General features: G+C 37.5%; 1 protein-coding gene across 1 annotated transcript in view; it reads right to left on the bottom strand.

Annotated features, from left to right (window-relative positions):
* LOC106059109 (uncharacterized) overlaps window positions 1–22,592 on the bottom strand; it is a 132,189-nt gene extending 109,597 nt beyond the window's left edge. The window contains exon 1 of the mRNA XM_013216650.2: window positions 22,409–22,592. The gene's annotated coding sequence lies outside the window, so the exon portion shown is untranslated. The remainder of the gene's footprint in view (window positions 1–22,408) is intronic.
* Window positions 22,593–24,498: the final 1,906 nt, after the last annotated feature.

The following is a 24,498-nucleotide window of genomic DNA, read 5'->3' as shown; positions in this document are numbered from 1 at the left end:
CAAAAGAAGTGTACAATTTAATTCCATAAAAGGTTAGTAATAGGTAAATGATAAAACATTTTTGAAAGGACATGGAAACTCACTTGTAGTTATGAGCTTGAACGAAGATAATTAACTTGTTTAATTGTAGTGTACAGTGTGTATATTTTTTTTAAGTGATTTCTAGTTGTAGAATTAAAGCTGTGTATTTACTGTTGAGGGATCTTCCTTTTCAATTAATAGTTTGCATTCGAATCTCCGGCATAACGAAATTATTTGAGTTTTCAGTCAGTGTTTCATACAGAAATCTACACTGAATTTTACAATTAGAAACGGATTGTATGATCAACACGATGTTATAGTAACATCAAGACATCTTCACATTGTTGTGGGCTATAGTCTGACTTCGCTTCTATCTCAATTACTACTTCACATTAGCTACAGAACATTACAAGTTAAAAATATATTTGATAACAACATTCACTGTTTTAAAATGATACCTTTATTTATCACTGGAAAGTCCGTCTAGTCTTCATAAACGTCGCTATTTCTAATTAACATCCAAAACAAACTACTTCTATACTATCGCCATGTTGCTCTCCTGTTCGTCTAGTCTGCTACGTCATTCGTCTGTCTTACTACGTCACTACTTTTACCGTCGCTAAAACTATACACACTATATTTGTCTAACAAAATTAAGATACTCTATAAACTAGTACATAACAGCATCTAGCACTCATATAGAAATGATCGTTGCCTAGAGATTGCACTATGCTTGTATTGCCATGTAGGATCAACTTGATTTGTTTACCTTTGAAAGTTTTTGTAACCTAATTTCTTTTTAACCTATCTGTACTTGTACAGCGTAGCAACTAAGCTCGCTGTATGTTGTCCAAAAACCTTTACTTTCTCTCAACGTCCATGACCTTGTGTCGGAGACAGCCATACACGCCTGGGAATATTACTTCCTCGTAATTAAGCCTGAGACTGCTGGGGGCTTAGATGTGATACATGCCGTTATAGCCTAAGAATAGCTGATAAATTGTTTTACGAAAGATAGATAATGGGAAATAATGTAGCGATTTGTAAATAAAAAAAAACAGCAACAGAAAAGTATATGGAGATTTGGAAACCACTGCACAATTCATCTCATATATTGGTCTAGTCATCTGAACTCTCCAACATATTAATAAGCACAGGGTAAGAAGAAAAAGATCCAAGTTTGTCTAATCCATCACAGTGTTAGAAGTGACATTAAAAGGGAAGCATAAAGGAGTTGTTATTGTTGAAGATGTGAATGTAAAAATGTTTTTGAGCTAAATGATTTACAACAGCGTTTCTCAACCTGTTGGGGTCCTCTCTCCTAGTGGGACTTAACCTGTGGGGGTCCTCTCTCCTAGTGGGACTCAACCTGTGGGGGTCCTCTCTCCTAGTGGGACTCAACATGTGGGGGTCCTCTCTCCTAGTGGGACTTAACCTGTGGGGGTCCTCTCTCCTAGTGGGACTCAACCTGTGGGGGTCCTCTCTTCTAGTGGGACTCAACCTGTGGGGGTCCTCTCTCCTAGTGGGACTCAACATGTGGGGGTCCTCTCTCCTAGTGGGACTCAACCTGTGGGGGTCCTCTCTCCTAGTGTGACTCAACCTGTGGGGGTCCTCTCTCCTAGTGGGACTCAACCTGTGGGGGGTCCTCTCTCCTATTGTGACTCAACCTGTGGGGGTCCTCTCTCCTAGTGGGACTCAACATGTGATAAGTGGAAAAGGGGGGGGGGGAAGAAGCGCGAAGTTGGTCTAAAGTTTTCATTTAATATTTAACCTGATCAAGGAAGACCTTATTGTATCAAAGTCGTTTCATCTTTAAGTAAGTAAGACCTGCAAAAAGACACAAAACGTTCTTTTGAAGAAGACATTTCAACAAACCTACGCCTATGCAATTCTACTCATCTTTCTCTAGTTTACAATAATCTAGTTTCTCCCGGGCGTCGTTTCATTGTCCTCAAACCCATCTGCTAGAAGACGTCTTGCTTAACATGAAGATGATCTTTCGACTATCACGTTTGTGAAACACACACACTCCACTTGTCTCTCAATGTCGCATCCTACTTATAGATAGGTAGATAGATAGATAGATAGATGGAGGGAAGTGTGGTCGAGAGGCTAAGTACGCTTGAGCTTGGCCTGGCTTGGCTACCTGTGAAGGGGGCTCGAGGCTCGACACCCAACTCGAGCAGAGTTGTGTTTACTGAGCGCCTAAAGGCAGCACAGAAAACCTTTTCTTAGATACCCCCTGCCACCCCAGTGGTCCACAGACGACATTGTGCCATAGCGCCCTGAGCATGCTATAAGCATGAAAGTAATGCTATATAAAGCTATAATTTAAATTTAATTTTAGATAGATAAATAGGAGAGAGGACCCTAGCAGGGCCGGACTCAAACGTTGTGGGGCACTATGCGAAACTGATTTAGCGGGGCCAAAATTGGGTAGGGATACGGATAATAAGTGAATATTAAGAGTTTGTATTAGAAAATTAAATCGTCTTTACATTTTATTCATTCTTTACTACGTACAGAAATACTTTACGAGCCTTGCGTGTAGCGAAGTCATCCAGAATATCATAAAAATTATATTTCCTATATAGATCACGCTCAATAGGAAGAATTACAAAATGTTTCAATCTATCTACGAGAATTGTTGAATTATAGTAATTCTTCATTAGTTTTAGGCGCGAGAAGCTTCTTTCACCAGATTCCAAAATTATGTGATAATGCCTTTTTGTTTTAATTGATTGGCATTTTCCATATTGAATGACTCCCCAAAATGACAATTTTTGTCTACATATTTCAGGAGATTTGTATGAGTTTTCTAAAGATTTTAATAATTTCCGGATTTTTCCAGGACTTTTTCGAATATTTTGCAATTTCAGGAGATTTCCAGGAGCTCCTGGTAAATCGACAGGAGGCCGCGGGAAATCAGTTTTAATTTATATAATGGTTTAATTTAATAATTTATACACCTAAAATTAGCGCGGGTCCTATGATAGTGCGGGGCCCACTGCGGTCACATAAGTGCGGAGCCCACTGCGGTCACCTAAATCCGGCCCTGCAAAATAGCGGCGTAAGCTACGCCGCCGGTCGACTTCTATTAATAAAAATAACAACCTTGACAATGCATTCTTTATTGTTTTGTATTCCTAGAGACTTCCTCATTCTTTGATTAAATTGCTGAACAAAAGACGTTTACTTTGTCTCGTAGCTTTCACTCTGATTGGTAACGTTTCCAAAGTCAATCTCATGAGACTGGTGTGACCACCGGCTTGAACAGTTTATTAGCAATGAATTATGACCCTTCGAGTTTTCCGGACGGTACACGCACTATTTGGAATGGCTGTAAGGAAAAAAACAAAAACACTTGATCTAAGAGCTAAAGAAGTCGAGTGAAAACGAAGTGAGACATTTTGTCAAGTAGAGCAGTGGTGTCCAAACTTAGGCCTGCGGGTCACATTCGGCACGTTAAGCTGTGCTCTCAAGGCTCTCAAAAATTTGATCCTCTGTACCTGATGAGGCCGTAAAAAGTAAGTTAAGTTCCCCTTTCAGACCATGCGGTCTATAGGGCAGATGATGTTAAGGTCATCTGTTTTTTTGGCCAACGGTTAACGAGCAGGGTGTCATGTGGCCAGCACAACGACCAACCGCCTTAACTTTCCCAACTACAATCAGGTACCCGTTAGAATTGGTTGGACGCCATCAACATTTCCGAAGTTCAAAACCCCAGTCTTCACCCAGATCGAACCAAGGACTCCAGGTTTGGAAGCCAAGCGCTTAACCACTCCTCCAGCGCCCCCCCCCCCCCCCCATGTGGCGTAGTGATCACTTTTATAAATAAGATTCGACGTATTTTGTGGTCAAGCAGCCCTCAAAACATAGGTCCTCTGTACCTAATGAGCCCATGGAAATCAGTTTTTTTAGACTTGAGGTATTTCTAAGCCAAATTTCCGTCGTCTGTACCTAATAAGCCCGTAGAGATCAGTTTTATTAGACTTTTCGTATTTTGCGGTCATGCTGCCCTCGAAGCATTTGTTCGGATTTGTATTTGGCTCAGAAATCTAAAAGTTTGGGTACCTCTGACGTCCAGCAAGTACAATAAAAATGAATATATCTTGAATGCCACGACGCCGCACCCTGTGAACTGATTGTGGAGTATAATCTAAATAATCACTTAACGCGTCCGACGGGTCACAGTGTCAAAAAACAATATTTCTCCATCGGGTACATTAGCTGGTGGCATGCGTGTGCTCTCAGTACAGTACATTCAATTGGCGGATTAGATAAAATGGTTGGTTTCCATGACAACACGTACACGTTACACTCCTGTGTCATGTCCTAGTTCTATATTTATATTGGTGTGTAGTGAGGGATTCATTAAATGTGTGTGTGATTGTATGGTGTTGGGGGGGGGAGAGTCTCATGCTAGAAAAAGATGAATGTTATTGACTGCAAAAGATCGCGTGAAACTATATCGCTTCTTCTCTCTTGCTGTATTTGATTGCTTTAAGAATGTAAGCCGTATCTTACAAACGACAAACATTTGTGTTGTATAATGTACCCATATATCTTTTGTTGGCTTGACTTTTAAATGTCTCGATTCACCATTAACGCTAAAACTCTTTTGAAACCATTTATCAAGTTTTGGACTCAGCCGCTGTTAATTTCAATTTAGACCCATTTGATGCCGATACTAACAATTCTATTAACCGAAAAGGTTGGCCGTGACGAAAGGGGTCAAAGTTGAAAAGAATTTTAGTCATCTTCTGTGCTTGAACCTAATTGAATGAATGTATCGACTTTCTCCTTTGTTTAAAAGTCAAGATTCCTACTGTATCATGATGCGGTTAGTGGGACCATTACTATAGCATTCCCCTGATGTTTGGTTAACTAGTTTCGAAAATGGAGTCATGCTAGATTTCTTTACACTGCAATACAGACTTGAAGCTAAATGCCGAAACAATGACTGTTGCATACATAGTACTTATAAAGGCCACCATTGGGACCAAAGTTTAAACTTTTGTTGAGAGAAAATGGGAAATATAGCGAAACATCAAACAGACTTGACCAAAGCACAAACCATCACTTCGATTCGGCAGCTCCATCTTGCCACAGGACCAGGTTAGCAAATCAGTCGACTATTTAGATTCTCAAGAAAAAGAAACCTTTTTGATGTTTGCCAGTTGCGACCTTTGCCTCCCCCCACACCCACCCCTGATTTAAACTATTACATTGTACTTTTAAATGTTCTAAGTTTTATAGTACATTCTTTATGTTTCTTTCTAATAAATTAGTGTTCGAATGATTGCATAGATTTATTCTATATTTCTACTTAATGCCCTACATCCTGTAACGTGATTCTTGATTCTCGTGATTAATGGACTGTATTCCTCAGCAAACCAAAGACTTTATACAAAATACTCTCTTTTCAAGTCTTATTAGTCTAGGATATCACTTGTGACTAGAGGCATAGTTTTCGCTCTTCTGTGTTTGTCTAATGTTCCATTGTTTTGATGATATTAGCTCATGAACTAATCTTCTCCTGAATTAGTGCTGAGAATTTCGTCTCAGTCGCCCCAGGCTAGGACACAATGTCGGAGTTTTTTATTTCCTTAATGTTCGTTTTGAGGCGAAGATTTTGTATTTAGGCTTGAACTAACCGTCCAAGTCAATCTTGCAGGGAACTAACCGTCCAAGTCAATCTTGCAGGGAACTAACCGTCCAAGTCAATCTTGCAGAGAACTAACCGTCCAAGTCAATCTTGCAGGGAACTAACCGTCCAAGTCAATCTTGCAGGGAACTAACCGTCCAAGTCAATCTTGCAGGGAACTAACCGTCCAAGTCAATCTTGCAGGGAACTAACCGTCCAAGTCAATCTTGCAGGGAACTAACCGTCCAAGTCAATCTTGCAGGGAACTAACCGTCCAAGTCAATCTTGCAGGGAACTAACCGTTCAAGTCAATCTTGCAGAGAACTAACCGTCCAAGTCAATCTTGCAGGGAACTAACCGTCCAAGTCAATCTTGCAGGGAACTAACCGTCCAAGTCAATCTTGCAGGGAACTAACCGTCCAAGTCAATCTTGCAGGGAACTAACCGTCCAAGTCAATCTTGCAGGGAACTAACCGTCCAAGTCAATCTTGCAGGGAACTAACCGTCCAAGTCGTCTTTCTCTTCTTTTGTGGCAGCGTTTTCCGGCGCATACCATGAAATGATAGTAGTTTTCCTAAGTTTTCCATTCCATTTAGAAAACAATGACAGCCCTACATATCTTTGAGTCACCTATGACCTGAAAGAGATCACCCTGGAAAAACCAAATAGATGAAACACAGAGTAAAGGCATCCAGAGAATATCTCTTATGAAAAATTTAGCTGCCACAGATTGGGTAGCTAATCCTAACATCCTGAAAAGAGCTATACCAGTTTCATAAGACCTGTTCTAGAATATGGTGCAACAGTATATGGCTCAGCAGCCCAAACCAACCTAAGAAAAATAGACAAGGTTCAAAACATTGGTCTAAGGATAATAACAGGAGCAATCAAAACAACACCCATAAGAGCTATGGAGGAAACCGCTGCCCTGGTCTCTCTGGAAGAAAGAAGAGAAATAAAATCCTTTTCCAATTCACTAAATTGGCAACCTTGAAGAGGCACCCAATTAAAACAAAAATCCACAAAACTGGCTCTAAAAACCGTCTCAAAAGGACCGATTTTATACAGGAATCTCTAAACCTAATAAAGAAACACCAGCTTGAAAAAATAACTCTGGAATCCTAGATACACTATAATGAATCTCCACCCTGGGACGAAAGCCCTCTTCCTACTATAAGAGACCATATCGAAAATATAACTAAAATATCTGACTACATTCCAACAGAGCTCAAGGAAATATTGATCTGTTTTCTACAAAATCATTATCATAACAATCAGTGGATCAGAGTTTTCACGGATGGCTCATCTCATAAAGCCACCACAAATGGAGGAGCTGGAATACTCATCGAATGGCCCGATGGAGGAAAAATCCATTGTACTAGAGAGCTCTCTGACAGCCACAGAGCAGAAAGGGAAGCATCAGAACTAGCTGCCACCATGCTAGCAAATCATCCAAGTACCCCACACAGTCAGATTGTCTTTCTAACCAATGTGAAAACAATCCTCTAAAGCTTGGAAAACTCTGATTCCTCCTATATAAAACGACTCAGGACAGCACTTATAAAGCTCAACAACAACAGCAAAAAAAACAAAACAAAACAAAACAAAACTGTTATTCAATGGATAACAGCACACATAGAACTAGAAGGAAATGAGAAGGCTGACACACTCGCCAAGAATGAGAGCACAAACTCACAAAAAACCATTGCACTCTATCCAGAAGAAATGAAGAAACTAAAGGTAAATAAAATAAATCAGAAATGGACAAGTTCTTATCCGAATCACAAGAAAGATGATGCCTATTATAAGCTATTCCGACAAGATCAACGTCTAATCTTTCGACTCATAACCGGACACAACAGATTGAGATAACGTATGTACCGGAAGCTCAAAATTGGAGTTAGTGAAATCTGCCCATGTAGAGTGTCATCACCAGACAATGCTGACCATGTCCTCCAAAACTATTCTTTTTACCATGAGGCCCGCACAAGACACTGGCCCAAAACACCCCAATAGAAAGATAACTATATGAAGAGCTCCCTGATTTGGAAACCACTGCGCAGTACATTTCATATATTGGTCTATTCATCTAAACACTCCAGCATAAAAACGAGAACGAAGAAGAGGATTAAGACTTCTTTTGTTGCAGCGTTTGTCGGCGCATACCATTCAATGAGAGTAGTTTTCCTAGGTTTTCCATTAAATCTGGCTGACATTAGGCGACGTGAGACTGGCTTCTATTCAAAATGTGCTCTTGTTGATTCTAATGCCACAATTAGTGCAATTCCTTGTGTCTGAAGTCTTCATGACCAGAGTCAATGATGGTCTCTCCTATTGCCAGTTTGGTGTTGGGTTGGGTTTATTACTGCCGGGTTGTTGTTTTTTATCCTGTATTTGGTTTTATTGAATCTGGAATTAAATCTTGACAAGAAAAGAATGTTGCTTATCTATCTATTCGTTTTATTATCAGACGTGATTTTAATGTGTATATATATATATATTTTATTTGCTTCTTCCTTTCAAACCACCTTGGTCAATTTCAAAGTCGAATCTATTTCCAATCCAGCCTCCTGACATTGTTGTAAGCTCCTCACAACCTTAACGTAACACCTCTGAGCAGCAGCATCGACTGTCACACCAATCAGAGGGGTTCACTTGTTTTCTCAGATCCATATTTAAAAGTTTAAATGCAAAAATGTATTTCTAATCAATTTTTTTTTCTTTTAAAATATAATCCTATTCCTTCAAATAATATGGACGGCCAGGGATCGCTGTGCCACAGTTTGTGTTTGTCAGCTTAAAATGAACGAAGAAATCTTCCCGAACACACTGCAAAAAACTTTGTTTGATCCATTTATCTAGAACATATAAAAACAAAATCTCGCCTCATTACGAATTCTCTTCCACAAGATATTGTTCCTTTTTTGAATTAGTCTCCTTTATACTTTATAGAGAGAAACGTTTGAAACTAGCTATAAAGCCTTGTATTTTCATAAGCATTTTCCTGGCACATTGATTAGCTGGAGAGGTTGAGGAGGCTTTAGTCCTCGAGTTTGAATTCAGGTCGTTCACCTTTTTATTTTATAAATGCCAGATATCCCCCAGATACCTTCTCCCCCCGCACTCCTTTCCAACTGGTCCAGACAAGTGATAGGATCATGGGACATTCAGCAAGCTGAAGGCATACCCATTGCGCTAAACAAAGACATTTGGTACAAATATCGCACAAATTTATTATTGTTAGTCTAGATCTATTACAAATTTAATTACTTAACTAATCCAAACTGATTGATACTGCTAAACTTAATAACAAACATTTTTTAACATTTTTTTTATGGTTTAGTGTGTACTGTGCTAGTGTGACGAGAACGCTGTAAATGAAAAGACCGCAGGAAATGGTGAGACCTCTGGGAATGAAAGTTAGCTAGTATATCGTTGAAACATGTCCGCTCCGCTGACTTTATTGATAGTGCTTTATAAGTAGCTCAACGCCGTCTCTATGGCGAACGAGGATGCAAAGCCTGTTTTTATAACAAGATGGGCGGCACTAGGTGCCTCTGGAGGTACTTAACAACTATGCAGAGGAGGAGACGACGCAGACGCCATAACTTGCTAATTATAGCAGTCGTTTGTGATCTCTAGAACTACTTGTGTTTTTAAGCGGCCCCTGTAAGGGGAAAAGCCTCTATGTAGTTTGTGCAATATGTTCGTCTTTCCGTCTCTCCTTTTGTTCTTCTATCACATTAAGACATCAAAGCTAAAAGAGAAATGAAAAATTATATTTCGCCATACCTTGCGGCTTACAAAATTAATTACTATTACATCATAGCTAAGTCTATAAGAAAGTGTCTGTTAACCTTTGTTAACTCTCTCGTGTTTAAATAGACATTTTTTTAGTCTCACAAGGCCGTATAACGTAGTGGAAAGTTGTTTTTTTATCTTTGTCGTCATAGGGAATGAATTATTCAAATGAAATGCTATAAGAACTAGTGCGCCAATGTTTATTAAACCTCGTCAACTTTCTCAAATTAAAAAAGACATTTTTTTGCGGCCCTCATAAAGGGAAAAGCCGCAATTAGCTTTCTGTAGTCTTCTGTCAATCTGTCCATCATCTTAAATTTTCCTGCAAAGACATTACTTTATTATCTTTGGTAGGTTGTTCCGAATTTGTTCGTAGCATGCAATTTCAAATCTAAATATCCATAATAGGTATTTTTGGATAATTTTTAAAAATCAAAACATCAAGGACAATTATTTGAATATTTTCAATGTAATTTTCCTGCATGACGTCTAAAAATCTCATTATCAATAAAGTTATTTCATTATTTTAAAGACTGTTTGAAATCGCTTACTTGACATATTTACATTTGATTTTTTTTACCAAAAACGTTTACAAATCTCTTTATTAGTTGTTGTTTTTTATGTTAAAAGCAACACTAAATAAATTTTTTGAAATTTTTGTACTTTGGATAATCAAAATAAAATCATGACTTGAAAATTCCTTACTAATAGGCGGATCTGATGGGGGGGGGGGTACCTCTGAGTTTGTGTGATAACAGAAACTCTCTTTGTAAGCTCTCTGAATTGATCAGTTAACAATTAAAATTGGGAACTAGTTCTTTACAAGTTGAAGGAAAGCAATTTATTCTTTGTAGCATGATAAAAAGAGAATGGTTTAGAGATCTTAAGAGTTTAAAAAATGTATATAAAAATAGAATAAAATTCTTTTAGGAAACCTTGCTGGGCCAAAGCTAATTAAGTTTTCAGCCTCGAGGCCTTCCTCAGCTAGTAACAGACAAACAGTTAATACTAAATAGGCTTTTAGTTAACAACTTATCTGTCCAATGTTGTTGTTGACTATCCATGCAGAACTGAAATAAACTCCTCTGGGGAAAAATTGTGGGACATTGGGAGTAGGCGGTTCAGTCTAAGATCCATTGGACAACGGCTGAATGTTTGTCTCTATCTGTTTGGAAAGATGCTTGTGTTGATTCTAGCCAAGCATCTTCCACCCGTCAACAACCTACACAACATACTTTGTTATTTTTTACCTTAGTCAGGCGTAGGTTTGCTATTTGTATGTATATAGTGAATCATGGTGTAGATCAGGGGCGTAGCTAGGAATTTTCCATCATTTGGGGCCCGGGGGCTTGACCTCTTTGGGGGCCCCTGGTATTTAGCGTAATACTTAATATTCACTGTAAAAACACTCATTTGAGGGCCCCCTTAAAGTGGGGGCACGGGGGGATTTTGAAATTCTCCCCCCTCCTCCCCCCACCCTAGCTACGCCACTGGTGTAGATAAGAAAAAAAAACAAGGTGACCATAAGAAAACACCAGCTCATCTAAAACATTTCTCATTTTTCGGTCTGGCGACAATTTGACCTATCATTTTTTAAATTGCTTACCCCCCCCCCCCCCACTCCTAATTTGACATTGCCGAAAAAAATGGACAAATGAGGGGGTCGTGACACGCATTTCTAAAGTCCGAGAACTCTAGCACAAAGTGACAGAACCGAAGCAGAGATTTCGTCACGTTCAGCTAAGAATGAGATGCGTCAGTTTTTGTCTCCTGGGAATGTTGAAAAATGTGATCTATCAGATGTGGCGGCGATAACATTCAATCAATTTAGAAAACTTGATATATCTCGACTCGCATAATTCTTGCCTCATCCACTTCCTTAAACATCTTTAGGTAGGATCTCGCTTTTACCCCACTCTTTTTTTTTTTTTAAGAACATTTCTAAAGGCCCCCTATCAGCCACCCCAATTATGACTAATTGATGTAGAATCATATGATATCGCTTTTTTTTCTGAAACTTGTTGTGTATGTAATACAAAGGACAAAAACAATTAAAGGAATATTTTTGGTTATTTTATAAAAACAGAGAAAAAAGGTTTAAAAAATGTTACAAAAATAACATTTAAAGTTTCAGAAAAAAAAAAAAAACTCTTATTACCTACTTGTAAAATGATATTCCATGACCTTCAATGCAACATTATTTATTTATTTATTTTTGTTAATAAATCTCTTCAAATAAGCAACGACTTTCATTGACTTCTTGACATTATACTTCAGCATTTCTTTTTTAATCTACACAGAAATATTTTTCTATTCGACAACCACGCAGGGTCAGAAAACTATCTCGCATGGTGATGACCGCATGTCACATAGGATTTTTTAAATTTTATTTTGGCAAGTTTTAAGAAAAAACGGCCTAACAGAAGTAACCGAAAGTAACACTATAAAGATCAAATCACTGGCCTAGAGGGAAGCAGCTGGCAACATACTGTCTCTAAAAGCGACAGCTGGAGAGCTCTTACGCATGTCTCGAGACACCTATTTAAGACCCAAAGAAAAGCTCTTGCCGAAAACAGTTGCAGGAAACGAAGAAATTTGCAAACTATACAGGTCGTAAATTGGTCTGCGTAAACAAGTTCCCCTATCACCTTGTGGCCAATAGGTCATCTGTTTTGGGGGCCTTCGGTTAACGAGGATGTCATGTGGCCAAGCACAACGACCAACCGCCTTTACTTTTCCCCAACTAACGTCAGGTACCCATTAAAGCTGGGTGGACTCAGAGGCGCCCTAAGATCCCGAAATTGAAAATCCCAGTCTTCACTAGGATTCGAACCCAGGGCCCCGGTTCGGAAGCCAAGCGCTGTATCCCTCAGCCACCGTGCCTCCTAAATGGCTCTGTGTTGTCAGGTAAAATAATGTAATTATTTCCCATACCCGCAATCGAGAACAATGACTTACATTTTTAGTGAGGTACATTATAGCATGCAATTCAGGTCATCTACATTTACATAAATAAACAAATTCAATAAAAGAATTGAACAATTTGTCATGGGGGAGCTGCTAAATTAAAATACATTTTTACTAATCAAATAACAATAGGACGTTATTATCTATTCTTTCATAGTAACGTCTGCAATTTATAAGATTTGATAAGATTATCTTCTACCAAGCACGTCCCCTGATGAGGATAAGGACTCTTAGATATAGGATAGCGGCTAGAAGGAAAACTGTCTAGAATGTTCCCTGATCTGAATACCACACTGCAGTTCATCTCAGATATGACTATAATGTGAACCCTATTATTATATTTAGGGCACAGAAACAAAAATTTGTTCTCTTTTCCTTTCGGTGTATCTTTCCGTTGATCTCAAATGGAGTGTGACAAGAACACTAGAACAGAGTTGTTGTATTTTATTTAGAAACTCAAAAAAAAGTGTACACATGCTTCATATTTCTTAAATCTATGAGTGTATTTACAAGGCTATCTGGTCGTGTGGCTTGCGCGCTTTACTTTCTGTTGTCTCGATGGTGCCGGGTTCATTCCCCGTCGTCACTTGGTAGGTTTGGACTAAGAAGTAGATAATCATCCAGTCTGAAGGGACAGCAGAAACATGTCAAACATTGGTACAAAACGAAAACCTTTCAGCTTACGATCTGAATTGTTTTCAATTCATAGCCAAGACAAAGATGCACTAGTCTAGAGCATTGGTTCCCAAACTGTGTTCCGCCGAACCCTACTGTTCGAGAGACCTGAGTATGTGTTGCACGAACTGCTGGAATAATTAACTAGTAGGCCATAAGGTCAAATAATCTCTTTTAAAAATAAGCACAGTTTTCTGCTAAATACTCAGAATGTACGAAGTGTTCCGTTAAAGAAACTGTTTGGGAACCACTGGTATATAGTATATTATCTCTCTACAAGACAACCAGACTAGCTTTACAAAAAGATTCAATTTCAGTTTTTAGTTGGACTTTTATGTTAATTGATTTCAAGGGACATTTTGTCTAGTCCTAAATTATTCCAACACAAAAGTAGAAAAAAGTAAGGTGTAACACCCATAAATCAAATGTTTATTGTTGCCTGGCAACTGCAACAGGAAAACAAAAATATACCCTCAGGCTATTACGTCATTCGAAAATGTGTTCTAAATAAAATATTTAACTAGAAGAGGCAGGATGGAAGGTGTTTTATAAAGCATTTATTGTTTATTTATAGACTATTATAGGACTACAAGTACTATGTCTAGCACCTTCAAACCTAGAGAGACATTGAAAAATAGATTTAAGTGAAGTACAACATTTTTATAAGTATTCTGTTTGTTTTTAGGATGTCGCTTTTTACACTGTGCACAAGTTTAGAAAGACATTTTTAAAAATATTTATTTAAACAGACCTGTACCTGATTTAAAACGTACTAACACTATGTAAAAGAAATTTGTACTAAAGAACATAAACACTACATATCATCATGCCTTTCACCTGTCAGGAAGGCACAAAGCTGCTTATCGATTGTGTGCGTGTATGTGTGTGTGTGTTTCCTAGGTGATCGTGAAGAGAGGTTAAGTGATCTGCTGGTGGATATGCTGTGAGAATGATGAAATGACAAGAGGGTCTAGCAAATGTGAAACTGCAGACGATCTAGAGACATGAAAGAGTAAAGACATGTTTTTATTGTCAGTGAGAGTTGTTATTTATTAGTTTAATTTTTACAATTAAATCTATATGTAATCTCAAGTTAAATCTGTGAATAGTGTAATCAAAGTTATTATGAGTTTTTGTTCACAAGAGAAGTGTATTCAAGTTATTTAAAGTTTATATATTAAAAATAAATGCTCCTTCATCGCGGCCTAGTTGTACTCTAACTGTTTGGACAACCGGCCAACAACACCCACAAAAGTGGTCATCATGAATAGTCGATGGAAGAACTACATACATTAATTTCTAACGTAAAAATATGCGATATGCTTCCAAAGAAAAGCAATCTACAACTTAGACAAAACTACCGCACCATCAGCCTCATAAGCCATCCCAGCAAGCTTCTGTTATAAATTATATTAAACCGGCTAAAGCCATAGCAGATTAAATTATAACAAAAGAACAAGTCACTGCATTTATTTTTATTCGGGACATACATACAGGGGCGGACTGGGTATCAAAATCGGCCCGGGCATTACCATATAAACCGGCCCACAATGGCATGTCATATATTTTCGGTGTGGGGGGGGGATTTTTACCCCACTCCGCAATTTATATATATATATATATATATATATATATATTAGTGTGTGTGTATATCTAATTAATCTTCATTACATTCTGATCTTTCATTCTTTCAAGCGTTTTTTCTACCCTAGAATACTCTCTTCCAATAATTAGTGGAAAGACAGTACACACCGCCAAATTTCTGCTAGGGAGTTCGGGGGAGCGCTGCAAGCTCCCTCAGCGGGGTCCGGTGCGAAGCCCCCGTAACCAAGCATTATTTCCGCTATTTTAAGCTTTAAAAATGCATATTCTGAGGTATCTACAGTGCAATTAGCCTGCTTCTCTTCCTCTAAAAAAATTCAAAAACCAAATCTGTTATTCAATGGTGTCCAGCGACTGGTAGAAAATGGTAACTATAGTTTTGCTTTAGCTTTTCTATTGGAGGGGGGAAGGGAAACCACAAAACCCCTTTTGGATACGCTCATGAAATTTGGTGACTGTAGTTTGCTTAAGTTGGCTGCACTGGGGCAGTAAGTAAAGTTTCCCTTTCAGACAATGAGGTCTGAGGCAAGTGATGATTTAAAGACCCTCCCCTCCCGGCTACGCCCATGTGTTATATTATAGGTGTAAGCCTAATTCTCTACAAAATATATACAGTTTGATAACGCATCGAAAACTGGATGTATGCATTCATAGGATTACATAATATATTCTATTTGTACATGCATGTATTCTGAAAACTATAAACAATACAATAGCAGCCTAATGAGTTTGAAGCTTTTTGGTATTACTTATAGATTACAGACGTTTCTTCAAAAAATATATTGTTACGTCTTACGCATTTCATGTGTCAATCTAGTCATGCATGTTGATCTGTGAGTGAAAATATGCTAAATCATTGGTTTTCCTGGCTGACTCAGGCAACCCATTCCATTAAAAGATAAGAGAAAGCACAACGGTTAGAGAGGCACTTACTTAATATAAAAAGCTCTTGCTTCCTCCTAGTACATTCTCAAAAACGCGATTTGTATATGAATATACTATGAACCATTATTTAAAACTAGTCGACCGGCGGCGTAGCATATGCCGCTATTTTGCATGGCCGGTCTTAGGCCTCTGCAACCTAAGCGACCGCAGTGAGCCCCCACTTTCAAAGGATCCGCACTTTCATAGGACCCGAGCTAATTCAAGGTGTATAAATTATTAAATTTAACCATTTTATAAATTAAAACAGATTTCCCGCGCCCTCCTGTCGATTTACCAGGAGCTCCTGGAAATCTCCCGAAATTACAAAATATACGAAAAAGTCCTTAAAATATACGGAAAATATAGAAAAAAATTGTCCTTTTGGGGGTGTCATTCAATATGGAAAACGCAAATCCTACGCGCGATAAATAAAAACGGCATTATGCATTAGCCGTAATTGTGTAGTCTGGTCAATGAAGCTTCTCGCACCTCAAACTCATGAAGAGTTACTTGAGGTCAACAATTCTCAAAGATAAATTGAAACATTTGGTAATTCTTGCTATTGAGCGTGATCTATGTAGGAAACAGAATTATTATGATATACTCTATAACTTTGCTATACGCAAGGCTCGTAAAGTAATTCTGTACGTAGTAAAGAATGAATAAAATACTTAGATGAATTTATTTTCTAATACAAACTCTAAAATCTCACAGATTATCCGCTTCCCTACCCAAACTTGGCCCAGCGAAATCCGTTTCGCATAGGGCCCCAAAATGGTTAAGTCCGGCCCTGCTATTTAGTGTTTGAAGAATTTTTAACATGTTTCGGATGTTCCTTCAGAATTGAAGATAGTTTAGTTTTTAGTCCAAGCCTCCCGCAAGACGAATGGGGGTGGGAGCGGGCAGGGTTTGACAGTCCAGCGCGCAGCCATCCGTTGCGACGTGTGAATACCCACTTGTTCTCTCCCACCCCTTCTAGTTTTCTCGTGGACTATCCGCAGAAATAAGAGAGTGACCTTTCCTTTACTTCTTCTTCTCGGTTAAACTGTTGAGGGAAGAAGAGAATTATATATATAGATATAAATCTCCTTTCATTTTAATATCGGATGTGACAGCGTATAATAAATTATTGTAATAATTTTCATCATTAATGACTTCATACTAAGCATAAGTTTGCCATTACTTTTAATTATATAGTACCATTTAGATCTAGATTTATTTTGTAATTAAATATTTTTTTTTGTAAGCCTTAAGTGTAGCAGCATATATTTAGATCTATTTTATTAAAAATAAACAAAAAGAAACTTACTTTTTCTTTTCAAATCGCAGAAAGTAGAGCTTTATACCCATATTGTGCTGTGAATAAGTTGGGTGGTTTGCAATTTCGCGGCTGTGTGTATGTGTTTAAGTTAATTTCTATTAAGTATTGTTAAAGAGTTAATTGTCGCCCCTTTTTCTGCGTTATATCAATGTTTTCTAACTTAACCTCTCTCATCCCTCTTTTTGGTTAAATTTCATTGGAACCATTAAAAGACGGGGGAGGGAAGGAGCAAAAAAAAAATGGAAGTGCCATCAAAGGCCCATGCCGACCAGCAAAATAATTAGGCCAAACACAACCTCGAAGACATCAAAGCAGTCCATGCCGCTCGTGCATAGCAGAAAGTACGGTCTAACGTTTTGCAAATGATAATACGTACAGTGTATAGTGTATTTTTTAAAATTCTTGTTGAATTTCAAACAAAATTAATTGTAATAAGAAGTTCGGGCCTTTGTGTCTTGCTGCTGTGACTTTTTTTTTTTTTTTTAAGTTGTCTGCATTGAAATTTTTTTTTCTTTGGTCGCGACCAGACCGGCCCATTTGGTACCGGCCCACCGGGCATTTGCCCGTTTGCCCATATAGCCAGTCCGCCCCTGCATACATACATACTTACATAGATACGCCTTACTTTCTGATTTATATTATATATCACTAGTATATATGACAGTAATTGTTCGGTTCTTTCCCTTATAGAAGCTTTTGATTTATCTATTTTTTTCAAAATATTTTTATATTTTGTTTGTTAGTTTGTTTTACATAAAAAAATTGAATGAAAAAAGGTCAATAAAAAGAATAAGCCTATGTGTCAGTGACGTGATTTCGTTGCCCTAACACCATTAGCGAAGTTACATTTATGATAATGTCAGCCCGGAAAGAAAGAAATGTTTCTCCTTCTCCTCCCCTGCTCTCTCCCCACCAACTTCCAATCCATTAATTTAATTTATCTTTTTTTTTTCTTTCATTATTCATCAGAATTTAATGCTAAAATAGAAGAAAAAAAATAAGGTGCTGGGCTGACGGTCCCAAATAAAAGTTAAAAGAAGATTATGTTATGAAAAAAAGATCACGGGTTTTCCCCCGTTTTGGGGGTCGCGATAACAAAGATGGAAAAGGTTGTGTATGTGGAGTGTGATACACAGGCATACGTAGGCGGCCGCTGCGATAAGTCAGGCCTCCTTCAGTCGTTCTAATGGTTCATCTCGAACACTTTTTCATGTGAATGTGGAGCCCAATTTTGAAAAGGGCAATAAATAGTATGTGACAAACTCAAACCTAAATCGCACTCACAGTGTTGACCTATTCCAACCAATAGCAGACCATTTTTCTTATCCACAGACTTTATAGAAGAAAAACAAAATCTCCACTTTATTTTTAATCCTTTTTATTGCTATTGATATGGAATATTCCATTTTGGAATAATTTATAATCAAACAGCTTGTTTTGTTTTGTTTTTTAAAATGGTTGATACGTTTTTGCATACAATATGTCTACATTCTTCTTGCTCGCTGCAAAACCTAAGTAGCTAATGTTCCTTTGAACATATTTTAAACTTGATGAACGGCATAATAACATTGCTAGCTCACAATGAACATGATCTCCAGAACGCGGTAAACGAATTTGCATACGCTGCCGCCTCTTTCGGTCTATCTATAAACCTCGGGAAAACAGAAGTCATGTTCCAGAAGTCACCCAATGAAACATACTCAGCCCCAAGGATCACAGTAAACGGACAGCTCTTAACATGGTAGACCATTTCACATATCTAGGTAGTAGAGTGTCAAATGACGTCTCACTTTCAATGGAAGTTGATAACCGTCTTGCCAGAGCCAGTAGCGCTTTTGGACGCCTTCAGGCAAGAGTTTGGCAGAACAAATCGTTCCGCCTGCCTACAAAAATCAATGTCTACCAGGCGGTGGTTCTCTCAACCCTTCTATAAGGTTCTGAGACATGGACACTATACAGAAAACAACTAAGACTTCCTGAGCGCTTCCACCAAAGATGATTGCGCTCCATCATGGACATACGGTGGCAAGACCGCACTACAAACAGAAATGTCCTTGTGAACGCCGGTATGGACAGTATAGAGGGACTTCTTATGGTCCGACAGTTGCACTGGGTAGGGCACGTATCCCGTATGGGAGACGAACGTATGCCAAAGGCAGTCTTTTTTTTGGTGAGCTAAAAGGTGGTCGACGTAACAGAGGCGCCCCACTCCTCACTCCTCACTAATCATCGGACTCCAAGACAAGCCTTATTATAAAATGAATAATACCGCGTCTATCGTGTACAGAAGTTTTATATCTTGCTTTAATTAACAAAACAGTTTCTATGTGAATATTTCATAAGTAAAATATGACAAAGAATTCCTTTTTAAAAATCAAAACCTTTTTGATGTGAAATTGCATCCATAATTTTGAATCAGTCACTGAGCTATTTAACTCGAGCTTCCACGATGAAAGACCTACGTGTTGACACTGAGATATTTAACTCGAGCTTCCACGATGAAAGACCTACGTGTTGACACTGAGATATTTAACTCGAGCTTCCACGATGAAAGACCTACGTGTTGACATTGAGCTATTCAAGTACTGTTAAAAAAAAAAATGTCTGAATAGTCTTTTGTTAGTTAAAAATTGTGTAACTCACGATCTAATTCTCTTCATAAGGATTATCTGCCCTTAAAATAAAATGACTTTATTACGACTAATTCATGAGACAATTGGTTCACCTTTTGATTTATTCATATGTTGTCATCGAAAATGAACAATTTGTTCAAAGTTTTAACTTGATCCGAGGATAGAAACTGGGAGAAATAGTGTGTACAAGATTTAACCCAGACAGACAGAGAGACAGACAGACAGACTGAGTTGATATTAGCTTTGTAAAAAGAAATGTGCTTGCTTTAAGAAGATCATAAATGTTATTTGGAATCATTCAGAGCATAAAGTAGGAGTCGTTGACGGGATACTTTACATTTGTAATTCTTAGTGACTGTATCGAAGAGTGTCATGTTTTTGTTTTTATCTAGGTCAGACAACCTTGAAATAATGAGCGCTTAATTAAGCATGCAGTCACGAATGAGACTTTTTACTCTTAAGACCTCTAGAAAGTCATCAATTGCGTCATTCCTTGACGATGATTAGGTAATGTAACATTCGTCATTCTTAGTTCTTTGTATGGTCAATGATATAGGCTCTAACCATCTTTAACAAGACAAGCGTGAGTCGCTTGTTATCCACTAACAAGTTAAGAAGAGAAAACTTTTAAGTATTAAATCCATCAAGGCTTCAATCTGTCAGTCAGTGTAGAGAAAACTAGTCCAGACTTAGGACAGAAACAGTCTCGACTGAAATACTCAGTGTCAAGAGAAACAGAAGTTGAGACCAAACATATTTCAAAGTTCTATTTAAGTCGTAACATTAATACGTTTGATCTCATTATTTTACAAGCAGTGGCGTGCACACCCACAAGAAGGAATGAAAAGGATGGCCCGAACATATTTTTTGTCCTATTATCGCTTCACTAGATTAGTCATTAGTAATAGTTGGAGTCAGAGTCTTCTTTAAATTTTAATACTTTTAATTCATCACAGACACACACATACCAGAGCATGGTTGAAATATTTTTTTGTATTATGCAATGATGACCAAACTAAGACCCGTGGGCTATATCCGGTCCATAACGCGGTAATATCAGGCTTCTTGAAACTCTTACCCAAAGTGCAGGAAGAGCCCGCAGAGACTTGATTCAACTCGGAAGTGTTTTACGTTATACGGTCCATGGCCCCAGTGTCCATTATTGAAATACAAATTTAAATTACCTCCAGGTCGGAAAACAATATGCACCACTGCTATTTCATTTGCATTGCATGTGTCAATCTAGTCCTGCACCACTGCTATACAGTACTTTACCACTCTTTAAGACATCTGTCCCTACAGAAAAGGATCCGAATGTTCAACACAAACGTTAAGTCGGTTCTATTACATGGAGAGTCACGAAAACGACTATGGACAAACTCCAGACCATCACAAACAGTCGCCTACGCCGTGTATTAGGTGGCCCGAAAAGATATTTACCGTCAAGTTGTGGAAGAGAATGCAAAAACCCATAGCCCAGGGTATTATAAAGCAAAAGTTGAGTTGTATAGGACACACTCTGAGAAAACCAAGTACCAATGTTGCCAGGCACTTGATTGAAATACCCAAAGGAAAGATAAAAGTGGGCAGGCCCAAGCTAATATAGAAGAGGTCAGCTATCAGAGGTCAGCTATCAGCAAAGTATGAAATGGGAGCAGATGAAGAAAGCTGCTCTGAACCGATGTGTCGTTGCGGCCCTAGGCTCCCCTGGGGGCTCAATGAATAAGTCAAGTTAAGCTATACTGCGTATCCATTTTCTTTTCAATAAATGCGATAACGCAAAAGTGTGGATCTATATTTATTTTCTGAGATACCATTGCAAGGCTGGAATTACTTATAGGCTACAAAAGCTATAGCGTAGGGCCCGAAAGACATATTTAGCACTAAGACATAGTATCTGGACTTTAGCCCCCCCCCCCCCCAAAAAAAAAAAAAAAAACAAAAAAAACAAAAAACAATATCTCAATTAGCTATGGCTTTTTCAAGTCTAAATACGGCACCTCATCTTAGAAATTGTTATAATTTTTAAATCATTGTATTTATTATGAATTTAGTTATACTTTTTAATCATTTATGATGTTTATACATTTGTAAGGAAATAACAGTTTACTTCTAAAGGCTGTATTCATCTCAGGGCAAAAACTTTTTAATACCTGTGGGGCGAATAAACTATGGTAGATACCTGGATTTTCTACATCCAGCAGCTCAAATAAACGAAATATTACCGTATTATAAAACTAAATTACATATACATTGTTAGGCAAAATCAAGGAATCTGTTTTTGTCCTTAAGTTTAAGGTCTTATATATTCTATAAAATTACTGCATATATTTATCTCAAAAGACATATACAGTCCATGCGATGCTGTCTAATGTAATTGAGATATAAATTCATTAATTGATATCAAGTGCTACTAAGTGCTATCATGTGCTTTAAGTCTCATTGTTGTGTTGACATAAAACAGTTCTATTGCTAGCTATTGATCGCGTTAACAAACGTACACGCCATTTTGTTAAAGTTTGCTTTGATCATTGCCAACAGTCCTTTTTTTTCTCAGATAATAATTATTATAATTATACTTAAATAAATAAGACAATAATAGTTATAGCACTATTTATAAATCAAACCCGAGACCCTTGGTTCCGAAGCCAAGCGCTTTACCACTCAGCCAGGACGCCCCCTATTCTATCTAGTTAACTTGTAATTGGAAAGAACTTAAAACTGTGAACACCAAATTCTGGGGTCATGAAACATCGAAACAAAAAATGCACGTTTAAATAAAAGTTAAAATAATAATAACACAAACAAAAGACTTACCCAAAGTTGATGGAAACTATAATTGTCTTTAAAAAGTTTTGTATTCAATTTAACGGCCAAAATATTTTTAAAAAAAATAGAGAGTGGTCTGAGTGAAGCAACTTGCCGCTACTCCTTGAATGGTCTATCTGGCCGGCACGATGCCAGCGAATGACCAAAGGGGAGTCAATACGCGCGTAGGACATCAAACGAGTAGTTTGTTGAAACTTGTCTTCGGGTTGTCTCTCTTCCGGCTATAAGTGCTCTCGGTAGGTGGTAAGCGATGGATCGTGGCAAGCTGGGAGACGACATTTCGACGTCATTCATTCATAAAGACATATTTCATTCATAAAGTTTTTATCTGAAGATTTAAAAACTTAAAAAGACAATATTCGTCCGTAAAGCGATAAAGAAATATCTATCTATCTATCTATCTATCTATCTATCTATCTATCTATCTATCTATCTATCTATCTATCTATCTGTCTATCTATATATCTATCTATTTGTCTATCTATCTATCTATCTATCTATCTACCTATCTAAAACAAAGCTAGTACTTTAATAAAGTCATTCTGTTCTTCAAGTAACTTAAAGATGTATTGGTTATTAAAACGGTATTTCTACTTGTAAGTTTCTTATAATTGGGAGATTGTACACTTTGTTACTTTCCATCAAATGTACAGAATGAAATTTGGAGCATTGATATTTGTTTGGTTTACATGTTTTCAATATTCCTTCAGAATTGAAGATATTTCATCATAGTCCAAGACTTCGCAGGAAGGAGAGAAACAGCAGCGGGCAGGGTTCAAACCCGGGACCATAGAGACGACAGTTCCGTGCTCAAACCACACCACCAAGCACACACATACTCATAGAAAGAAAGATAGATAGAGAAATATATACTGAGATACAGAGAGAGAGAGAGAGAGAGAGATGTTGTAAACCTTGTCAACATTTAAACAGTCAATGCAAATGATAATAAAGGTGATAGTTTATGCTATCCTTTATGGCAGTGTTTCACAAACTGTGTTCCGCGGAACCGCGAGAACTGAATAGGTGTAGCACGAACTACTGGAATAATAGGGTTTGTTGCTGAACATAAAAATTATTGTGTATCTGACGCGAATAGCCCAATTTTCAGTAAAAGAAATTACAAAAGTCATTTCTCTATAGAAGAAGTTACGAAGGCTATATAAAATACAACCACAGACCTATATATACTACAATAAATATAGGTTTTTGATTGCTAGTTACGATTTATTTAGGTAGGTGCTGTTTTACTATTACATACCAAGTATTAGAGTTTAGAAAAACCCAGGTTTGTTTCTTGTACAACGCTATTAGCTAACACCGCATATCATCTCTCCATTAGTATATTTAGATCTATAATCTAATTCTAGTCTAGATCTATATATAAAAATCGAATAGATCTAGTAATAGTATAGATTCTATCTTCAGACTAGATTGCCGAGTCTAACCTATGCTATGCCTATAGTCAGTTTTTATTAGAAAAAAAGTCTAGATATTAATAAAGACTAAAGTTTTTTAATTATTAGATTATTAGATATAGACATAAGACATAGATCTAATAATACTGTAATACGTTTACTATACTCTATACTTAATCTACTAAACTAGAGATCTATCTATAGATCTATCTATAAGCTAGTCAATCTAGATCTATACAATATTCATTATAATACTTCTACTTATAATGACTTATTTAATAAGTTAGTACTTAGACTTAGATCTATTATAGTTTATTAATAGATTTACTTTTCAATGCCTAGACCTAATAATAAAATTGCGAATGATGTCTATAATGACTGATTATTATTTTTTTTTTATAATAATAGGCCTACTAAATCTAGGTCTAGACTCTACTTAGATCTAGTCTAAAATAATGACTGTCTAAGACTCTAGATCAGTGATTCCCAAAGTGGTCTATATAGACCCCCAGGGGTCTACGAAGACTTCCAAGGGGTCTACGAAAGTGAAAAAATAAATTGGGGGTCTATGAGGTGTCCATGGGGGTCTACGATAATGGATTTTATTTAAGCAGGTCTTAACTTTAATTTTCACATCCCTTTAATGAAATTATTTTAAAC

This window comes from Biomphalaria glabrata, chromosome 3 (genome assembly GCF_947242115.1).
Source record: "Biomphalaria glabrata chromosome 3, xgBioGlab47.1, whole genome shotgun sequence".
Classification (NCBI taxonomy): Eukaryota; Metazoa; Mollusca; class Gastropoda; family Planorbidae; genus Biomphalaria; species Biomphalaria glabrata.
This window is presented reverse-complemented; position numbering and strand designations above follow the sequence as displayed.